Source organism: Microtus pennsylvanicus, chromosome 18 (genome assembly GCF_037038515.1).
Source record: "Microtus pennsylvanicus isolate mMicPen1 chromosome 18, mMicPen1.hap1, whole genome shotgun sequence".
Taxonomy (NCBI): Eukaryota; Metazoa; Chordata; class Mammalia; order Rodentia; family Cricetidae; genus Microtus; species Microtus pennsylvanicus.
The window spans coordinates 25,904,424-25,928,175 of NC_134596.1; the positions used below are offsets into that span (position 1 = coordinate 25,904,424).

The following is a 23,752-nucleotide window of genomic DNA, read 5'->3' on the forward strand; positions in this document are numbered from 1 at the left end:
GTGGAACAGGAGCTGGTGATCAGATAAAGACCTAAATGTAAACACCATTATTGCTGGGGTTGATTAATTCAGTCAATTTTGTCAATTATGGCTACTTGCAACAAAAACAAGATATTATATATACTCTGAGACTCCAAAAGGAAGATATTAGTGTGTGAATTCCCTGTAATTCATTTGATCAGCTAAGACATATTTTGAGAATAAAATGTTAGACAATTTGGATCTCTTTCTGTTTGTGCATCTAACAAAAGACAGCAAGAAGCACACCCCTCCCCCCCCCTTAGAATGTACAATTTTAAAGGACATTAGATGCCTTCTGACAGACCCACCCGCAGGAATCCTGATAGCAATTGGCATGGAAATACTATTCCAAGTCATGATCACATCATGATAAACATGAACCTGTTATTACTGGAAGATCAAAGAAGAAATCGTTGAAGAGGGGCTGGAAGCTATGGACTTTACCTACGTCTAAGACCTACGGAGAGAGAATTCTGTAACCATCTCTGCTAAGCTTCAATGCCTTCTTGTTATTTACTTATTTGAAAGAGTATAGAACAGAACCATTATAAGGAATAATTTATCCTTACAATATCAAATAATTAACTCCAGCCCAAATGGTTTACATTGAAAAGTTGGTGGAATTATGTTTTCTTTTTTTAAGGAGAAGAAAAACATATTTTTAAAAGAAAACTAATGGCAATCTATGAAGTTTCATTTGGTACTTAACTTCCAAACTCAAAAGCTAATTAAAACATACAAGCTTTCTATCAAGTGTTTTGAGTTTGGTGTCACAAGTTAGAAATCTGGTTTCTCAGACTAATCCATGGGAAGTAATGAGAAAAGGAAACAAAACACTGGCTGAACATCCTGAGACTGGCAGAATTTGAGGAGGTCCTCTAATAATGCAAAGTGAATGGTAGAAACATTAGGAAAAATAAAACTGAAGTTCTTCAACAATAAAGAATAAAGTCATCAGAAGATGTTTCCTGATCATGAACCTACATTGAAACTAAAGTGAAAGATGAAAAGAGAATACTAATTAGCTCAAGGATCAAAGATGAAATAATAAAACCAGTTTCAGACTCAAATTAATGTCAACTAGAACAATAAGTACACATAAAGACTTAAAGGAAAAAAAGACATTTAGAACAGCCTTCATGAATTCAAATACTTTAATTATTAAACTGGGAAATGAAACTAAAATGATCAAATAATAACCCTCTTAAAAAGTAAAACTTGTTACGATAAATACTAAACATATCAATACACTAGAGAACTGATAAAAAGATAAATAAATGAAAAAGCTAGTGTTTCTACTGTATCCTAACAATAGACTTTGTAAACATAAGCAGTCAAAATTTAGGAAATGAAATATGCCAAATTTTCACAACAGCAATGTGTTACAAATAGGGAAGGTACTTACAGGCATAGCACTCTACAGAAACATTAACAACCCTGGAATACCTGCACACAGTGGGTTATTTTCTGTCTTATTCTCAACAAACAATGTTAATTTAATAAATTTATTACAACTGAAAGCCTAAGCCAAGTTTTCAACCCTCTGTTAACATCCTGGGACCTAGGAGCTGCAGGTTCCAAAAAAATCATTAAAAACACAAGTTGTTCAAGTTCTCTAAAATTATCTGTATTCTCGATAGCAATAAATTCCTTCTCAATTAAATATATAAATTAAGTATAATTATCATAATAAATCATGAAGCTAGCTCAAGAAAACTCAAAGATCAGAAATTTTTCAAAGACCAGAAATCCAAAGTGTATTAATAATACATTAATGATCTCAACTAGCAAACTAAAACAATAATGTACAATTAAATACAAGAATGTGAGGCTGTTCAAATAGAAGAATATATATTAAAATAATTTATCATTTTAATATGCAAAAGAGAAAATATTTATAGATATTAATTATAACTCAAAGAAAATTTACATTAATTCTTTACATTTAATGGTACAAATGTAGGATTTACACAGAGTGCATGTAGAAATATATTGTGTATCCTAATTCAAAACCATTAGCAAATGTCAATTTAAATAATCTCTAGAAAAAATAATTATATGCAAAATACTTAACGTATTACCTATTTTAAGTATTCCTTAACTTACATTTGCACTTCTATGAATTTTTGATGAAAATAATTACAATAATTATTCATAGATAATGACATTTCTACCTAAACAAAAAGTAACAATAGATAATGACATTTTTACCTAAACAAAATTTAATAATAGATAATGACATTTTACCTAAATAAAAAGTAATAAAATATCCTAAACAGGTAGGGAGAAGTCTGTACATTGTAGAAGCAAAAAATACACTTCTCGCTTTAAAAGGAATAAGAAGTAGTTTAGTCTTGAGCCAAACATGAGTGACCAAGGCAAACATGTGAAGATAAAGCTGGATTACTCCAGGCTCCACGTTGCAATAAAGAATCAGCTTCATGAAGATCTCGAGTAGCAGTACAGGGAGAGCTATAAATCAAGGAAAATTTAAAGTACATTGGTAGGGACATCAGAGAAGCAGATGACAGGTAGGCTTATGGGAGTTAAAGTTAATATGTTCCCAAGGTTTCTTCTCTGTCAATCAAGATGTTAGCTATGACACAGTGGTGAACAAGGAATGGTTATTGTTAGACTAATGATGACCTAAGATAAACTGCAAATTAGGCCCAGAAACTGCAACATTTCAAACCCTTGATATTTGTTGATAATTTTCTCAGTTGATTAGCTTTTGAACACAGCTTCTTGCATAACATTTTCAGTAAATATGGAATATTAGTTTCTCTATTTGTCAGAAATAACAAGTCCAAGTCTCAGGATAGCTTGTGAGTGTTAAGTATCTCTCTCTCTCTCTCTGTCTCTCTGTCTCTCTCTCTCTCTCTCTGTCTCTCTCTCTGTCTCTCTGTCTCTGTCTCTGTCTCTCTCTCTGTCTCTCTCTCTCTGTGTGTGTCTCTGTCTCTGTCTCTCTCTCTCTCTCTCTCTCTCTCTCTCTCTCTCTCTCTCTCTCTCTCCCATGTAGTTCCCAGAGATTGACCTCAAAAAGCCAGGGTTGGTCTCAAATGCCTGGACCTGCTCTGCCAACTCACTAGCCCAATTTCTTAGTTTCATTTTGTAACAATATATTGCTTTTTAAAAAATTGAAAATAGATAATTCTCTCAGGCAATACATCTTAACCAGTTTCCCCCTCCCCTTCTCCAAGCTTTCTTCACCTCCCATCTCCCCTGGTTCCACTGCTCCTCTGTCTCCCATGAGAAAACAGCATGGCTCCAAAAGTAAACACCGAGCATGACAGCACAAATAGAATAAGACAATACGAAGTCCTCACACTGTAGCTGGACAAGGCAACCCAACAGGAGGAAAAGAGTCCCATCATGATCAGGCAAAAGAGACAGAGACGCACTTTCTCGGTTAGGAGTCCCACAGAAACACCAAGCTAAGAGACACAACACAAACACAGAGGATCTAGTGCAGACCAGGCAGGCCCTGTGCTTCCCACTTTAGTGTTTGTGAGCTCATGTTATCCAAGTGTCCTCCATCTCTGTTGGGAACTGTGAACCCCCAGATACTGAATTTCTTGTAAACAACTTGTTTTCCCCTGATCTGAGTGCCTACAGCTGCTCTGAGCACGAGACCCTCAGGAGTTCCTGATGGCAGAGGAATGGTTTCTGGTGTGTTTGGCTGGGGCGTGGCAATCCCTATATAAGCTGCCCATGGATACAATAAAGGGGGCATTCTTGAGGCATTCTGGCATCAAGGATGACCCGTGTCTCTGTCTGTGAGTCTTTGTGTGTTTCAATCTCCAGCCCCTTGCCAAGCTGGTTCATGAACTGTATGGTAGCGCATGGAGCACAGACTGCCGTGGTGCGCTACACGTCTCTGATTCTTAGAATATTTTCTCCTCTCTTCTGCCAGATTACCAGAGTGATCCAATGGAGACCAACAATTTAGAGTCTCTTTCTACAAAATGTCTGGTTGTGGGTCTCTGTATCCACTCCTATCCCCTCTCTCTCATGACCACTGGACAAGTCATCTATCTATGACTATATCAGAATATCATTAGGAATCATGGCATTGACTTTTCTTTTGACCAGTTGTGTTTGGTTCTCTCCTAGGTCTTTAGGCTCTCCAGTCTCTAGTTCCCAGACATCCAAGCAGTATAAGGCACCCATTTGCTTGCAAATTTCATCTTGTCATTTTGACAGCTGAGTAATCTATGAGTATAGCAGAATATCATTACAAATAATTCCATTGTTTCTTTTTTTTAGATCAGTCTTTTTTTTCTACCTTAGGTCTCTTATTCAGTCTCCCATTTCTGGCCTACAAATAGTGTCATACATGGGCTCACTTCCTTATATTGTGCAAATGTATCACATTTTATTTATCCATTCTTTTGTTCAGGGATATCTAGGTTGTTTCCAATTTCTGGTTATTATGAATAAAAGCACAGTGAATATGGTCAAGCAAGTGTCCTTGTGGTAATGAAGAATATGCCTAAAAGTAGTATAGGGGGTCTTGAAGTAACTAGATTACCAATTTTATGAGAAACTGCCATGTTGATTTCCAACATTTCCTTTTGTGGCTTGGATGAACAAGCAATCCCCTAGCAACAATCCAAAAGCAATCTATAGATACAAAGCAATTACCATAAAAATTCTAAGCAATTCATTACAGACCTTGAATGAACAATACACAGCTTCATATGGAAAAGCAAAATCTCAGGGCAGCTAAAAAAAATCACATACAATAAAAAATGCTAGAGATATCACCATCCCTGATTTCAAACTCCACTACAGAGATGTAGTATTAAAAACAGCATGGTATTTGGCATCAAAATAAACACATTAATCAATGGAATTGAAATAAGCCCCAGATGTAAACCCACCCACTTATGGACGACCCAGCCCCCCCAGCACCCCTCCCCAATCCTGATTTTCTATAAAGAAGCCAGAAATACACATTTGGAAAATGAATGCATCTTCAACAAATATTGCAAGCATAATGGGATGTCAGCATGTAGAAGAATTTAAATGCATCCACATATATCATCCTGCATAAAATTCAAGTCCCAAGTGATCAAAGACCCCAACACAAACCCAGATCCACTGAACTGATAGAAGAGAAAGTGGGAATAGCCTTGAACACATTGGCACAGGAGACAACTTCCTGAACAGAACACCAATAGCATAGGCACTAAGATCAGCAATTATTAAGTGGTACCACATCAAACTGAAAAGCCTCTGTAAGACAAAGGGCACCACCAATATGACAAATAGCTTAGAGAATGGGAAAAGATTGTTTTTTTTTTTTTTTACCAACTCCACGTCTGACACAGAACTCAAGGGAGCTGGATAAATGGCTCAGCTTTTAAGAATATTGGATGTTCTTCCAGAAGATCTGAGTTCAACTCCCAGCACTCAATTGGCATCTTTACCACTGTCTGCAATTCTAGTTCCAGGGGATCTGACACCCTTATATGGACATAAATGTAGGCAAAACACCAAAGCACATAAAATTAAATTACTTAAAAAACTCAACAAACTAGACATCAACAAATTAAATTATCCAATTAGAAATAGAGTACAAATCTAAACAGAAAATTGTTAACAGAGGAATCTCGAAAGGCTAAGAAATATTTAAGAAATGTTCAACATCATTAGACATCAGGGAAATGCAAATCAAATGACTCTGAGGTTCCATCTTATACCTCTTAGAATGGCTAAGATCAGAAACTCTAATGACAGCCCATGCTGGTAAAGATGTGGAATAAGTGGAACACTCCACCTGTACAGCCACTTTGAAAATCATATAGCAATTTCTCAGAAAATTGGGAATTGATCTACCTCAAGACCCGTTTAAACTCCTGGGAATGTACCCCAAAGATATTCCATCCTATTACAAGGGCAGTTGCCCAACTATGTTTTTAGCAGCTTTATTTGTGATAGCCAGAAACCTAAAATAATGTAGATGTCTCTCAATTGAAGACAATGGAGTATTATTCAGCTGTTTAAAATAGGAACTCACAAAATCTGTAGACAAATGGATGAAACTAAAAAATAATCATCTTGAGTGAGGTAACCCAGACTGAGAAACATGAAAATGGTAAGTGCCTACTTATAAGTGGATATTAGCCATAAAGTAAAAGATAATCATGCAGGGCTGGAGAGATGGCTCAGTGGTTAAGAGCACTTGCTGCTCTTCTCAAGGTCCTAAGTTCAATTCTCAGCCCCCATATGCTGTCTTACAACCATCTACAATGGAATCCAGTGCCCTCTTTTGTCATGCATGCAAGTAGATCATTTATACACATTAGATAGATAGATAGATAGATGATAGATAGATAGATAGATAGATAGATAGATAGATAGATAGATAGATAGATAGATAGATTAAAAGAAAATCATGCTTTGGCTCCCAGATCCAGAGAGACTAATATGGAGGGCTTAAGAGGGGATGAAATTATCTCCCCGGGAATGAGAAATAGAACAGGTTTCTAGAATTGACTGGGGGAGGACAGGATTGTGACCAGGAGGTATCAGGTGTGTCTCTGTGGGGAGATGTGAGGGAGGAAATAGTAAGAGAAATGATTGAATCTTGTGTTCATTTCAGGGCAAAGCAGAAACGTAGGGCAATGGACACTCCTTGCAATCTACATAACCCTACTAAAGATTCCTAGTAATAAGGGACATAACAATAAGCCTAAACTGGCCATGTTCTATAACCAGGCATGCCTCAATTGGAGAAACTGGGACACCAGCCTAGCCATAAAACCTTTGACCTACAGTTTGTCCTGTCTGAATTGTGTTCTATCACTGGAGACTAGCAGAATCCTCATCAAAGTGACCAGAGAAACTTCAACCAGTTATGTGGATTCCTCTCTGTATGCTGTGAATACCATTGGTTAATAAAGAATCTGTCTTGATCCTGGCTGGGCAGAATAGAGGCAGGCAGGAAAAAGTAAACTGAGTGTTGGGAGAAAGAAGGCCAAGTCAGCGATACCACGTAGCTGCTGCCAGGAAGAGACAGAATTTTCTTCTTAGCCTGCCTTTCCTTGTGCCCCATAACAAATCTTTGTGAATTTCATATGATATGTGATATGTCTTGATCATAGTCACGTTCTTCCTTTCACTCCTATTAGATCTTCTCCTTTCTTCCTACCCTTCTCATTTCATGTTCTCTCTTCTTCTCCTTCTATGCCTGCCCACCTTACAGCCAGGTGGTGGTGGCATAAAACCAGCTAAAACTGAAGGAACAGAATGTATCCATAGGTAGATAGATAGGTAGGAAGATAGATAGATAGATAGATAGATAGATAGATAGATAGATAGATAGGTAGGTAGGTAGGTAGATAGATAGATAGATAGATAGATAGATAGATAGATAGATAGAGAGGTATATATGATATATTATATAAACAGATATAAATAAGGGAATTTATTTTGAAAACTGAAGGAAATTCAGCAAATAATTTTGAATGATGAAAAATGAGAATATAGCATACTAAAACCTCCAACATATGAGGTAGTGCTATGAAGAGCGTGTGTAACATTAAGGAGTTATATTTTAGGGCACGGGGACACATGCTTTTAATCCCACCATTCTGGAGGCCGAGGTGGGTGAATGTCTTTGAATTTGAAACTAAAATGGTCTATATAGGGAGTTCCAGACAAATCAGGGATACACAGTGAAACTGTTTAAAAAAACAACAACCAAAACAAAAACAAAATAAAAGGTTATGTTGAAAGATATCAGTTCTAAGGAGGCAGAAGCATAAAAATTATGAGTTTGAAGATAACCTAAAATTAAATAATAATACAAGTTTTATTTAAAATTTTCCAAGAAATAGAAAAGGTTTTTTTAAAAAAAAAAAAACATTGTTTTGTTGCTCTTTTTACATCCAAGCCTGGAAAGACATGAAGAGAAAATGCCAAATATTCCTTCATATAGCTGAAGCAGAAGTTTATGAGTTTATGAGTTCAAACTTGGGAAACAGAATGAGACATAGAATCAAACAAAAAAGAAGCAGTTCTGGGTTGGATAGAAACAAATAATAGATAAATAAATAAATAAAGTGGTATGATTGTCTTAATGTAGCCCAATGCCATGGTCAAAAATATATTCTTTTGATGTTGGTAGATGAAAACTAGAATCTATGAATACCGAATCTTGTAATGTTTAAAACTATACTTTGTAAATGAACCAAGTAATTGAAGAAATATTTGTGATGGAAATCTCGTTGCAATACAAACTGTTTAACATTTTACTGACAAGCTTTCATTGCTATCTATCATCAGTCATATGTTAGAAATTATTAAGCCTTTAAAAAAATTTGTTTGGGAATTTAGCACTTTGACCCACATTAAACGTTAAGGAAATAGCAGCATGCATTGTTCTGGTAATTATGGAAAATACATAGACATGAATATTCAATTCAGATAGGGTTATCTTTAGTAAATAATGGAAGTAATTATTTGAATTTTTGAAGTTTTAAATTCATGCTTTATTTTTTTAAAGTTTTTGATGATTGTAAATGTGGCTGTTAATCTTTATCACTCCAGGTAAAAATATATATATATATTTCTCCAAAATGTAAAAGAAACAAATGTTAAAAAATAGAAATAGATGCTTAGGGGCCAAGAAGATCAGAGCCCTCAGGAGCCTTGTACAGTCAAAGGAATAAAACATAGTTCAGAGAATTCAAGATCAAGGAGCTTGGGCAAAACCCCATGAGGGCCTACAAGAGTCATCAGCCCTTACCTGCCTTAGTCCCATATTGTTTTACTACTGTCTTCTCTATTTTTCATGTTGCTGAAAAAGGAAAAAAAAACTGACAGTATCTTCAGGCAGGAGAGATTTAAAAATAAATCTCTAATAACCTCAGAGAGTAACCCATCCCAACTAGGAAAGCATTGCAGCAGAAGTTTCTCAGGTCACAACAATAGGAATGTATGCCTATCACTTTTCACACTGTGTCCAACCAGGAAATATATTCTAAAGACTGGGACCAGGAATAAATATGACCTTCTGGATCCAACCCCAGTGACCGACTTCTTCTACTTGGGCTCCCTTTCCTAAAGTTTTCACAACCTTACAAAACAGCGTCATCATCTCGAGCTGTACCACGTACACGAGACTGTGGGGACATTTCAGACTGAAATCACAACACATCTAACTGTGATTAATAATCTAAATACATGTACTAAAATAAGAGATTATCATGCATAGACTCATACACAAGCTAAGGCTTTTTGAATGCTTAAAATCGGCCATTGTTTTAAACATTGTCTGGAATCCTCCCCCACACTCTACAAATAACTATGAGAGGAAATAGTAAATATAATCATATCTGCAGCTGATGTAAGTATCCAAGAAATCAGACGTGAACATACACTAACTTGAACTTGTAGTATGTTTAAGATAGATAACTAGAAGATATATTTTCATTGAAAGAAATTTATATGTGTAAGCACATGAATTCTGAATATTTCAGTACTTAAAATAAAAACATTACAGATGTGCTCTTCTCTTTTTCCTACTTTTCTTTTTGATTAGCTTGCCAAAGATTATCAGAGTCAGTGAATTCTGAGTGACAGGGCCACCATAGGTGAGAACTTTCCCTGGGTCACTGGGGCTTGTGAGGGTGATCAGCCAGCTGAGCATGGAGAAGCAGTTAAGGCTTCTATGATTTTAGAGTTTAAGACTGAGGGATAACTAGAGTCAAGAGAGAGACCAATGGCATTAGAGCCTGTGAAACTTCACATACACAGTCCTCTCATGTAAATTTTATAAACTTGTATATTTATATGCAAAAATAAGAATTGATCACAAACCATCTAAGTTTGTGGTCATCTTTTGGGAGAAATCCAGTGACCAAGAGCGCATAAAGGATGCTTTTAGAATACAGGGAGGTTTCTAAACCTCATCTAGACTGAGTATTTCATGGTTGTGTGCTTTTGGATGTCTGTGTATAAAAATTCATTCAGCTATACGCTCAGTATTTATAATGTTTATAGGCTAGTTACATTGCAATAAAGTTTGCTTGAAATATTGATTTTTGACCTGTATGGTTATGAATAAATTATAATTAACAAAGCAAAAGGCATGGAGAGTTACATACTTGGCAATGTGAATATAGGCTCAGGACATAAAGTAAAACGACACATCTGCAAGCCAGAAGCAATTCCATAAATGAAAAGTAATATATTTTAAAAAATTTTGCAGTGTTAGGGATTGAACTCAGTATCTGGCGAATGCTAGACATGTGCTGTATCACTTTCAATGCAGACCTAATTGTATTACAAAGATAGAATCATGAAGAACAAGGCCAGGATTGTAAGCACAGAAGGGATAAAATTAAAACATTATGGTTTCAGCATTTATTTTCATTCCTATTCCTTGGCAAACCTAATTAATAGAGTTTATATGAAGTAATTTAAAGATTGCAATAATGACAAAGGTCTAGAATCTCAGGAGCGGGAAGGCTGAGGCAGGGGGATTACAATCTTAAAGCCATCTGGAACTACACAGCAAGACTACTTTTAAAAAGAAAAAAAAATAATTTTAAATGTGATCCAACAGGTAGATCACTGAAACTCTAATAACTCATCATTGTTATGAAATGTTAGCGTTGGTTGTATTTTTAACGGAGTAAAGAATATCCAAGCTCTGTGGATGCAACTGTTTTCCAGTTTTGATTTCTCTTTGGGGAATAGCTCATAATTTTCAAATAAATTATTCAAAGAATATGCTGCAAAAAGTTTTAACTTAAATATTTATTGAGGATTTCTTGCTGTCTTACCCATAGTAAGAATTTATAAATAATTGCTTTCAAAAAGTTTACTTCTCTGATACAGCTGGGAAATTTCTTGTTATTGGGAAAAAGTAAGTCACTGTGGTATAGGCCTATAACTACAGGCAGCAAGTTCACAAGTTCAAGTCCTGGTTGGTCTGTGGAATCGGATAATAGTTGCAATTTAAAACAATCAGTGGGTCAAGTCTGATGGTTGAGAACCCAAGCAGTAAAGTATGAACATTGTAGCGTTAATATTTCTGTGTCCATTTATTCAGACCTATCATCAGAATTGTCATCAAAAAATAGAACAGAAAGAGTTGGAAAATGTATTGTTTGACCAGAAAAAGAAGGCATTTATGTTGAAGCCCAGAAAAGTGGGGCCCTTAAGAGATTGAATCTGTTTTCTATTGGGGAAATAGGTGCCTTCATGGCTCACTACAGGCTAAAAATAAAAAGATTTTTAAGTCACCTAAGAAGATTTGGCTCTGAGGAAACAGCTTTAAGGTTCCCTTATTTCCCAGGACTATCTAAATGATCTGATCACTCCGGTCACTGCTGCTGAGGTCCCAGGGTCCCAGGGGACCACTCAATCTGTGGGTGGTGCTTAGCATACTCCACACAATGTTGGTCTTTCAGGTATTATATAATACAGACTCTTCAAGGTCAGAAAAACTTCTACACAGATCCAGAGGAAAAGTCTGAGAGGCCAAGCAGTATGTGACAGTATGTGACTACCTATAGGTAGTCCTTAAAAGGGGCTACCATAATGAAGCCAAAGATGCAGTAAAATCCCAAGGAACTTTGAGGTGCCAGGAAAATAGAATGTCCGCCAAGAAAAGCTGCAGGCAGTGAGTTGAGTCATCCTAAACGAGAGGCCACATGGGCAGCAAATAGCAAGGCCATACACAAGCTCAGAAGGGCAGAATGAGTCCTTTGGAGTTCACATCAGTCCACCATGCACTTCAGAAAGCAGACATAGAGTAACAAAATATGCTGCTTTTCCTCCTGGATTCAAGACTTTCGTCAGATTAGTTCAATCACTCTCTTCTCCCATTCCTCCATCTCTAATGTAGGTGCTTAAGCGATGCTGTTTTAACTTAAGGCTAACTTTGCTTTCTTTTCATGAAATTTCACAGCTAAGATTTTGTCTTAGACTTATGAGCAATATTGAACAGCTAGAGCTTTGTGGATGTTTGGAAATGGATCGAATGCATTTTTAATTATGAGCCACTAGGGATCTGAGCCGGGAGGCTCTGGTTTGTATATTAAGTATGCCCCTCAAAAGCTCAGTATTGAAAGCATCCTACATACTGGAGGAAATCTTCACCTATGGAAGTCTTAGGAATTGAGCAAATGATGAGAATTCTGCCTTCCTCAATTCATTAACTCATTAGTGCATTCAAATTGTTAGAGAATATGCAGAGTTGGTGGATCTATGGGTATCAGACTATAATTGAAAACAAGAAGAGTTACTTTGGACATATCCTGGAAAAAATACATGGTAACCGCAGTCTTCCTCTCTCTCTGCTTCCAAGTCCCCATGAGGTTAGCAACGTTTTGTAGTCACAAATCCTTGCTATCATCAGTTTGCTGCTTCAGTGCAGCTCTTCATCAATGCTGTGAACTGGCCATGCTCAGAAGCTTGGGAAACCATGAGGCAAAATTAATCTTTCTTATGTTTAAGTTTTGTGTGTGTGTGTGTGACAGTTTGTCATAATAATTGGAAATTTAACATAGATATGCAATTACTTATGTTTGTACATATATATATATACATATGCACACAAATACATGCTAATAGACCCATATATAAATTTGCATATGCAAGATCATTGGCTATACATGTTGGAGATATTTGAATAAACATATTTTAAAAGCATGGAATTTTCTGTATATTGCTTCTAATCCTCACAAAAACCTGGTAGGGAGTCCCTTTACATCACTTAGAATAACTCTGGAACTTTTCTTTCTTGCATAATCTAGGGTTGGACTATTCCATAAACTATTCAGTCTATAATTAAGATGCACATTGATACCATAGAGTTTTTGTGATCAAAAACTAGATATGTATTTATAATATTAATGAATACATAAAATATTTGCATATACCTGTGCTAAGTTGTCTGCAGAATTCATTCTGAGTATTTGAGAATTCCCAAAGGACACTTCTTTAGGGATACTTCCAGGAATAAAGAGTCAGGACTGGACAGAAACACCTTGTGAATTACAAGGCAGCTGTGACAGAGACCTCCAAATGTGTGAGTAAGCCAGAGAGTAATGTTGTAGGTGTTTCTTTTATTTGAAAGTTGGCAAACGGCATTGGACACTGGCAGCTTGTACCCCCTTTCTGGCCTCTACACAACCTCTACTGGCTAGAAAATAGATGGACAAGCTATTCCTTCCATTTCCACCACTTCTACTCGGACTCTCTGGATCTTATGCTCATGCATGCATAGGTCCATGGAGATGGATTTTAGCTTCTCCTGTGACTCTCTCATGACACTGAGTGGGAAAGAAGTAGGACACCGACTCTTGCTTGTCTCCATGCCCTGCAGTTCTGGTGTTCCTTCCCTCATGTGCTCAGCCAACTGGGATTTCCCTTTTCTCATCTGACTTCAGGCGTCCAAACAGATACAGAACAAAGCACATCCCAGCACAGCGTAATCTATTCCCTAAAAGATACTCTTCATATCACTTGAAGAAAATCTGTTCTACTGATTTAACATCTTGATAACCCTCTCCTGACAGCTGGGAAAAGCCAGGTCTCAGTCCTACTGGGGAGATCTGGGTGTGCTACTACAATGCATATAATAATGCTACAGCTTTCTCACAAGGGAACTGATTCCCAGAATTAAGATGTCTGGACTGAAGAACACATGGGTTTGAAAATTAAGTGGATCTTGCCTGATGGCTTTGCCCCAAAGCAGGAGCAATCCACAACAACTCCACACTGAACACAAGAGCTCTTTACCTGCCTCCCACACGGTACTGGATGCTGTTCCTTCTCTTAACGTCCATCCTCCTGAGACTTCTGAGAGGATTTCTTCTGATAATTTATACAGTTGATGAATATGTGGCTCTTTTGTTTATTGATCAATTGACTATCTTCTTGAGCAATTTGTATGCATCTCCTAACCACTTCTTTTTTCTGCTGTCTTCGGTATGTGCTGCTGTTGAGTTTGTAAATTTTCTTTGAACATTAAAGGCACTAAACTTTTACTGTTATTTGAATTGAAATGATTTTATTAACAGTATACTTTTTATCATCAACTTGACTTTGCTGCTGTCAATCTGTTTTACCATCACCATTGCATTTTTCACTTTGAGATGTTTAATTCACAGGAAATTCCTTTTGAAAATTCTATAAAAGCAAAAGTTCAAATAGATTTTTCTTTGATAGATGATAGATTCAACTAGATCCATTAATTAGATACATAACTTTCCCCATTGATTTGACAAATGCACTTTATATATTGTTGGATTTCTTTATAAATATGGATAGGGATGTATTAACTGTCATCAATTCAACACAATAACAGAAATATCAAATATTCAGTAAATTGGAAAGTTGAAATATAAATACACTTTAAAATATTTAAAGTGGAACATATTCAGGAATCAAAGATGAACATGAGTAGTGAGTAAAATATGAGCATTACCATTAAAATCAAGACTAAATCAATTTTTTACTTAAATAGTTTGGATAGTATGGATCAGTATGATAAGAAAAATAGTTGATGTGTCAGATATTGAAATACATGAAGATATTATTTGCACATAACATAATTGCACACTTGGAAACTGAATCAGCTGCAAAGCTATTCAAATGATAAAGACGTTTACATATTGACCGCTTAAAATTAATATATAAAAATCAATAGCTTCTTAGACACACACAGTAATGCTAGAAAATGAAATGCAGGAAAGAATCCATTGGCAAGAACCACAAAAAGGATATACTGGCTGAGAATAAACTGGAGAAATGCTCAGACTCTGCTGAAAAAAATTGACGACACTCTACTAAGAGACATAAAAGAAGACTTTAAAATGAGAAATCCACATTCATTGTGTGCATAGAGAGTCAGAAGGATGGAGGTTTTCTTTCTAATTTTATCTCTAACTTCTTTTCGAGGGTTACATATCTTAAGGAGGTGGAAAGGCCTGGGATCTGGAAAGAACTTGAGTAGAAGGAGTTGGGTGTCTCCCCCAGCTCTCTCTCAGTGATGGCATAGTGACAGCGTAAATATCTTTAATATTTTTACACTCGTATTTTCTAATGAGGCATGAACGTTGATGCCTTCTTCTTCCATGTTTGGTTTGGAATCAGCTCTCTAGAATGTGATTTTACAGAAGTGTCTGTCTTTAAAATTATAGTATGTCATTAAGAAATTCTAGGAAACCCAGGTTGTGGTGGCACATGCCTTAAATCCCAGCACTTGGGAGACAGAGACAGGAGGATCTCTGTGAGTTTAAGGTCAAGTCAGCCTGGTCTACAAAGGGAGTTCTGTGACAGCCAGGGCTTCTGGTTTCAGGTCTCAAGCAACCAGAAAAGAAAAGGTTAGTAAAAAATAAAAATAAAAACTATGTAATCAACGTACAATAATAAATGATACAGGGAAGCAATGTATACATACTTCATCCATTTTTAAGATAATCTACCACTGTACCCAATATATGTGTCAACATTTCTTTATTTTATATATATCAAGATCAGAAATCATCAAACAATAGATTATGGGCAAAATCCACTCTGCTCCGTTGCACATAAAGTTTTATTAAAACATAGCCATGCCTATTCATGTCCATATTATCTATGGCACTTTTACAGCTGGTACCTTCTGCAAAACTGAAAATGTATACTACTGGGCCCTTCAAGGAAGGAGTGACTGCCATTTGCTCTTGACCATGAAGTCTGGTAGAAACATTTCCTCTTCTGCTGTCAGTGTGTTCAATACTTTAATCTCACACACTTCTCAAGATCAATTTTGATGTGTTCATAGATGAACAGAAAAGAGTAACAGTTACTCTTTCTAGTTTATGTTGAGTGTAGATTATGAATATTTTATTTACTTATGGGTGTCCATCTGCTTATTTTTAATAGATAATCTACAGGTGAAATTATGGTATGAGGAAGGGACTGAAAACAAATTTGCAGAAAGAAGATGACATGGGACAAGTTGGCTTGGTGTTATACAGAAAAGGGTTGGGTAGCACAGTGGTGAAATGTTCAGAAAGTCTCCTGGAAAGCTGGTTAAAGTATGAATTTCTGTATGTCCTGGTATCACATCTAGTATGTGCTTCAAGATGGGAGTCTGAGCTTCTAGAAAATTCCCAGGACATGCTGGTACTGTTGTGGCTGAGAAAGCGCCTAAGAGAGACTTGCTTTACACAGAATTCTTCCTCCAGCCATCACAAAGCAGCTGGAGACCTGTTACTCTACAAAGACAATAAATGCACCAGGCATTGGACTGCTGAATCATTTCACTTGGCGGATGGAGAGTCCTGCATTGTAGGGCGTGGATTTAGAGTGTCAATTTTTGTTGCTTGTCAATGTTAGTTCCTGGAATTTCCTCAAATATGAGTATCCTCAGATCTAAAGAAATAAGAAATAATAGTAATAAATCATGGGAGTGGGGTAAAACCACCTTGAAGCATTCTCTGAGAATCAGAGAGGCAGGGACAGGGTGACAGAGGCAGAGGCACACACAGAGAGACAGATACGGAAACAGAGAGATCTTATCCAAATGCGAACAGGAACACACCATAAGATGACTGACAAGGTAGCAAAGGCTCAGATATGGCTAACATGCAGCTCAGCTCCATTGCTACCTGTGCAATGCTCAGAAAGTCTCATCTTAGAATTCACTTTAAGATGAAGCTCTTAGGCTGATGTCGTCAGAACACTGAACATTTGCTCTATCTGGACACTATACCTGCAGCTTTGAAAATAGTCAATTATTTTTTTAGAAAGCATATAAACCTGGGAATATTTCTTCCTCATTTTACTGATATGGAGCTTCGAATGAAAGAATAAATTCCTTTCTTAAAGTCATACTGCTAAAGTAGGAGAGTGATGTTATAAACCAGGACCCTTTCCATTCCAGTTATTCATGCAGTTAATTCAATCATTTGACAAGTTATCCTATGCCCAGTTTATCCAGAATACTGCTGGAGATGTGTTGAGTCTCTGCCCTTCCTTGTGGGATCTGCAGCCTTGTATGGGAATTATCGATCAACCAAGTAGAATTAGATATATGAAACAACCCTGTGAGTATTACAGAACTCATTTAAGAAAATGAAATCCCACCTAGTTCTGGAATTGGTTGATGTCTAAGGTATAATGTAATGAAAGCCTAGAAGTTCAACATTTTCATGTGGGTAGGGGGGCAATAGTAGTGTGTGCAAAGGTGTCAGGCTAGAAAGACCATAGATGTCAGAACAGGGCAAAATTAAAATTCATACTGCCTTTCCACACATAAAACTTTCATTACTAACTGTGAGCACAAGAATGATTCTCTCTCTCTCTCTCTCTCTCTCTCTCTCTCTCTCTCTCTCTCTCTCTCTCTCTCTGTGTGTGTGTGTGTGTGTGTGTGTCTGTGTGTGTGTCTGTGTGTGTGTGTTTTGGGGACTAGACAAGTGGCTCGGCTGATGGAATTGAAGATATTTTGGTGAACATCAAGGTATAGGAGTAGACTCAATGTGTGTGTAGCATAGAGAAGTTCTGAAGGCTCAAAGTAGGCTTTTGTGTTGTTGATGCAACATGGTGTCATTCATTGAAAGTGGAGCTGAGGAAGGAAGGGGTATGTTTAGTTATTTGGTTTCAAATGGAAGTGGATGTAGGGGTTTGAAAAATATTATCACAAAGATCCCACCAATCACACACATTTTGCCATATATATACCTTGCTCCTGATAGGAAACCTCTCTGTCCCCCAGTTGCTTGTCTGGTCTCATCTGAGAAGATACTTTGCCAAATACACTGTGCCAGATACGACATCCCGGTACATATGAGACAAGACCATTAGTAGTGCAGTAGCTTCTGGTTTGTCTTTCCCTACACATTTGGAAAATGGTTTTGAGCTATGGTGAAAAAAAGGCAACAGGGAGGAAAATTTTTCTGGGAATTCAATAAACAGGCAGCCATGTCTGATATGCATGATGATAAATTAGGTCTTTTAGCCTACTGGCCTGATGCTGAGAAGCCATCTGGGCAACTGAAGAAGAAACTCTCAACCAACCCTCAGACCGGGAAGACATAAGGAATTTCTGTTTTCACCACTAACTTTGCATTGTTTGCCATGCTCCAATGACGAGAGCGAAAAGGGGTGAGATGAACCTTGTCCCCTTTCCATGTGAGATATCTCTAAGGTATCTGATGTAGGACAAAGATGTTCTGAAAGCTCACATAGCTGATAGATATGTCACCAGTCACTGACAGGGTAGACTGAGGCACAAACAGGAAGGCAGCTCATCTGGAATTCCTCTGAATATGTGTTAAGGTGACCTGGAGGCAGGAAAGAGGTTTGGTCAGCCTCTCCTCTGCCTCAGTTAGAAGCCCGGTGATTTAATTATTATCCGCGAAGTGTCGCATGGTTAAATCTTGTGAAAGGGGGCTGAAAAGATAGCTAGGTTAGTATCCTCACCCAGCATTCGGACCTGGGCTTTGATTCTCTTCATCCTTTGGGGGAGAAAAGCACAGCCTGTACATCTATTACCACTAGCACCAGTGGACCGAGGAAAACAATGAGTCTTGGGTTCATCAAGGGACCTTCATTTGACAACTATCTTCATTTTTAAAGAAAGGTATTAACTGTGTAACTTGATTTATCTCTATATAATAAGGTGATCATGCTGTTTTTATTATTTTGTGAGCCTTTTCTGGTTTTTCCATGTTAAACCAGCCGCATAATCCCAGGATAAATCCCTCTAGTCTCAGAGTACACAGCTTGCAATATGATTCTTGAACTTGTATTGCCTAAGTGTTTTGCTGAAGATTCCGAGAGCACATTTCTAACAGACAATAGCAGAAAACTTCCTCGTTTCAGCTCTTGTAATATTTTGCCCATTTTGGTATTTTAATAATATTGGCATCAGGATAAGACGGGCCAATATATCTACTTTCTGTGCTTTCCAGTGCACACAGGGAACTTCAATCCAGGAATAGTATTTAGGAGCAAGGTCTCAGTTAGCCAAGCATTTCTGAAGAACAAATACTGCCCAAGCCCCAGCATGGCCTCTGACAAACCACATTTTATAACATGCTAACTCAGACTACATACAGATTAAGAACAGCAGAAATATTAGCATTAAAGGGTGGCATTTGTCATGTCTTATGGAAAGAGTAAATCATACAGGAATACTGTCATGAGGTATAAATAAGAACATATAAAATGTACCTATTCGCAAGAGAGGAAATGAGGGAAGCCACACTATAGCTAGACCTCTGCAGTTCCCAAAGGAAAGAACAGGTGATCAGGCATGCTGATCTTGACCCATTTCCAGAACAGAAGTCAGGACAGAATTACTTAGTAGGAATGGAGCGCAACCTTAAGTAGCTTTTAAGAATGTCAACTAAAGCCATATTCTAAATACAGAGAAGCTACACAGATAGCTTGTTAATAGCTGGGTCCCTTCTTATTAGGATACTACCCCAGGGATTAATGGTTCTCATTTGTTCCATCAGACATATTCAACAGGAGGACTAAGATGTTTGTGTATTCCCGGTTTAAAATAGTTTATTTTTTCTGACTAAGTACACAGAAAGATTCCAGGAGGAATCCTTCCCTGCCTTTGTGTTCCATAAAGCCATTTCTGTTTACTGTGTATCCCATTTTATCTCTTACTTTTGGAGCCAAGAATTTTAGTATGCGTACATCACTTCTGTCCACCTTCATGCTTCTCTCTGTATCGTCATTTATTGTTTCGCTCTGAATTAAGAAAACAGATACAATTTATTCTATTATCGCTGTCTGCAGTCTCACTAATAATTTAGGGATGGAAATTGCTGCTTGTTAGGACACGTGAGCTTTTTATAATTTTATTTTTGGAGAAATTCAAATAAAAACACTGCATCTCTCCTACTTCTACACTTCTCCTGGGTCAATTCCTCCCAAATTCACGGACTTTTCTTTAATTAGCATTGTGAAATGTATGCAAAATATACCAAGTTCATTTAGCATTCCTTTCTGTTATGTGTGTCTAGGCTAACAATTCGCTTGGGATTTGACAATCTGTATGGCAACTTGTCTCTGGAAGAAGCTGATTTGTCTTCCCTTGGGGGCCACTGACAACTTATAACTCTTCATCTAGGAGTAGGACCTTGTAAAATTCCTCCAGAAGGATAAGTTTTAATACTATCTTAGTATCTGTTTTGAAGTTCAATATCAAAAATCACTCTGGTTTTTTTTTTCCTTAATTTTAGGAAGTCATAGAGTAGGGTGAAACAAATTAGAACATTAGCTCTAGCGTCGTGTTGCTAATGCTGTCAACCGTTTCATCTTTATAGCTTTTCTATAATAAAGTAACTGGCCTGCTGCTCTAAGACTCTCCAGTGATCATTTCCCAACTAAATTTGGTTGCCCAGAATCAACCTGAATCCACTAAAAAGTAGAATTTATCAACTTCATGGAATCATGATGAGAAATACAAGCTTGTTGGCCTGTTCATAACTTAAGTGAGGAGATACAAAAATATAAAATGGTTAGGAGAATTTTCAAATCCTCTGCTAATGAAAAGGAAAATATAGACATTTGAACAACTTATACTTAAGATTTTGAAAAATGTTGTTTAAAATGTTGGAAGGATAATTAATATAGAAATTTACTGCTAAAATCTATCTGCTTGAATGAAACTTTTGAAATTTTCTGACTTATGCAATATTTCCATTTGGATTTTGGGGCATAAAATATAAGAATGACTTATGTGTGAGACAATAAATAGTGTTATGTTTAGAGGTAATTCTCACAAACACCTGCACTGGTTCCACCAGGAATTAAAAAGAGGCAGAAATAGGACACTTTAGTTAAACAATGGGGTTGTTTGAGGTTGTTTTTAATCTTTGTTCTCCTCAATGCAAAATTTATTCTTGTCTAAACCCCTTGTTTGGCCAATCTCTTGCTTTGTATTTTTTGATACAGAAACTATGTCATAATGGGTCATATTGCAGTATTATTTCAGAGAATTTCTTCTTATGCTTCATATTAGAAGTTCATTAAACTAATGTGAGGATTTTATTTTCCCTTCCTCACTACCTAATAAAGTGTAAGGTCCGAGTTACAAAGCACTGATTGCTTACCTGGATGGATGGATGGATGGATGGATGGATGGATGGATGGATGGTTATTGATGGTTGTCAGGTGGGCAAAGGTAATAATTACATCAACTCTATACAGGTATAAGCAGAGTGAGAAATAATTCCAACCTTATTACTTAATAGGATTGTATGAAGCTAAGTATAGGCGGCAAAGCCCATGGAAGAATAGGATCCAAAGACTGAGATTTTGTTCTGTCACTAACGAGATGAATTAAATGAGATAAAATGATTCACGTTGTACCTCTAGCACCCAGGGAGGCAACAAGAAAAAGGTGAAGATGAAGACTTTGTCTGTTCCCGATGGCTCCAAGGGAGCCTGGACACAGCGCACAGAGCACACTGGGGAGGCCCATGGTGATTATTACCTTTTGAAGTAGCTAGATTCATTTTTGCAGAGCGAGTTCCAGGTCTGTCCCCATTCATCCACTGCTTGATGAGGACAGCGGGGTATGTGGCTAATGGTTTCTGGTTGCTTTTGGGCTGATGTGAAATGCATGCGATAATTAGCTAAGTAAATTAGTTCTGTTCTCATTATTTTTTATTTAAAATGGTTTCGTAGGGATGGCTTTTTACAGCGACTTCTGCTCTAATTTCTCATTATCATCACTGGGAGAAGAAAAAAGTTAGCAAGTAACATCTCTTTCTCCACTGTGGGGTATTGTCCCATGTACTTTTTTTTTTGTACTTTCTAAACTAGCTCATATATGTCTGACCTGTTAAGGGGATTAATCATGGAAATCCTGGTGAAGGTTTCCTCCTATGTTCTCTTTTGGATCACAGGATTAACATTATCATCCCAGCTGGAGCTCCTTTTGAATATTCACAGACCAGTGGAGACTTTTTCATGGCTCTTAGTGCAGAGAGAAGTGCATAAGACTTATTCAGAGTTTCTGCAACAACACGCATAAAGACTTTCCACCCTGACTTGTTAACATCCCAGATGTAGGATGCAGCCCACTCTTGGGGATGTGCCTCTCTGTTCTCAGTGTCAGATGCATGGTGACTGTGTGGAAAGATACTAATGCAGCTCTCTCCCTGGGATGGCCACTATCCTTTAGAATTGTGCAAATCCCTCCATATACGATCTCCTCTGGAAAACCCCTTGTAGGATTTTTTTTTGATACTGTTTTGGGCTGAGTTGCTTTAAATCAATTGAACTTGCAACTCTTATGTATAAATTGTTTGCTTGTTTATTTATTTATTTGTTAGTAACTCAGTACTGTAGAACATTGCAAATAGGATGTTGCCTAGATAATATTGTGAATTGGATCACCTGACTTTGTCTATCTGGATTGGAGCTCAAATCAGCAAAATTACAGGCTACCCAGAGTTTATTCACCTGAAATGAGTGCTAATAAATACAAAATTTAATTTTTATACGAGCTAGGTTAATAGCGTATGGCTTTTAAAAAGATGTCAAGAGTCTGTTTGAAAGTCTTTCCAATAATTCAGTGTCTAGTTAATATTCTCTCTCTCTCTCTCTCTCTCTCTCTCTCTCTCTCTCTCTCTCTCTCTCTCTCTCTCTCTCTTGCCCACTCACACTTTTTCAGTCACTCAAAAACTGCAATGGCTTTATGGACTGTTTTAACAAGAAAAGTTATATTCTGAGTTATAGGAAGGGAAGACATAAGGAACATGAACCAGTACCAAACAACCAACCAGTGACAGTGATGTTCAAAGCAGAAGAAAATGGATGACTTAGTCTCTGTGAACAATAGATGTACCTTCTCCTGTTTGTTTGTTCTATGTGGGCCTTGCTTGAAATTAGATGATATCTGCTCACAGTGGTGGAAGAGAACTTTCATTACTTAGCTCCTTCAGAACCCCAAACACTTTATTGCCAGCTGTAGTTCTGACGAGACCTGCATCCAAATAGCAGGTAAATATACTAGGCTGACCATCAATGCTTTCCACGTTGTATTCATATTCACTTGACCTTCGTAGATCTTACCCATGCTAAACCTATTGAGAAGCCTGGGGGGCAGCAGCAAGCCAGTATAATATGCTGCAGCAGAATTTGTCAAGAACCTTCTTAACATAATTTCTTAGTTTATGTGCATATATTGACAGGCTATCATATCCCTTTCTATATGGGCATATACAGGCTGACAGATAATATATCTTTTAGTTGCATCCTGTATTTTCTTGTGCTATACTTATGTTTCGTCCTGGATCACCAATCGTTTTGAAGCCTAGTAGTTGGTTTTACCCCCTCATCACCTTCTTAATCTTATTTGGGACATCTTAAGGTGGACTTTATTCTTGACAACTTTCATAAACACCATCTTGCAAGAAAGAAACCTGCAATTACAGCCACACAGAGACCTGAAGGCCTGGTGGTGCTAGCGGAAAAAAGCTTACGGTCTATTTTCAGAATGATAAGCAACAGTCTGAATATTCTATGAGGGGAGATGATTCTATTCCATCTCCAGCAAAACTCAGCTTCTGTCTGCTTCTTCACAGTAAATAAAACAAGATCCAGCTCACTAAGACATCACCAAATCCTCTTCGATTAGCTGTTTGCCTCTGTCAAAGGAGTCTGAAAAATTGTATTAAGTTTTTCTTCAGAAAATGATATTATTTACAACCCTGGTTTCTGATGTGCACACTGATACATGCTGCAGAGATAC

At 37.2% G+C, this 23,752-nt stretch overlaps 1 pseudogene; it reads right to left on the bottom strand.

Moving 5' to 3' along the window:
* Positions 1 to 22,901: 22,901 nt before the first annotated feature.
* LOC142837453 (large ribosomal subunit protein uL18 pseudogene) lies at positions 22,902 to 23,407 on the bottom strand (annotated as a pseudogene).
* Between the last annotated feature and the right edge of the window lie 345 nt (positions 23,408 to 23,752).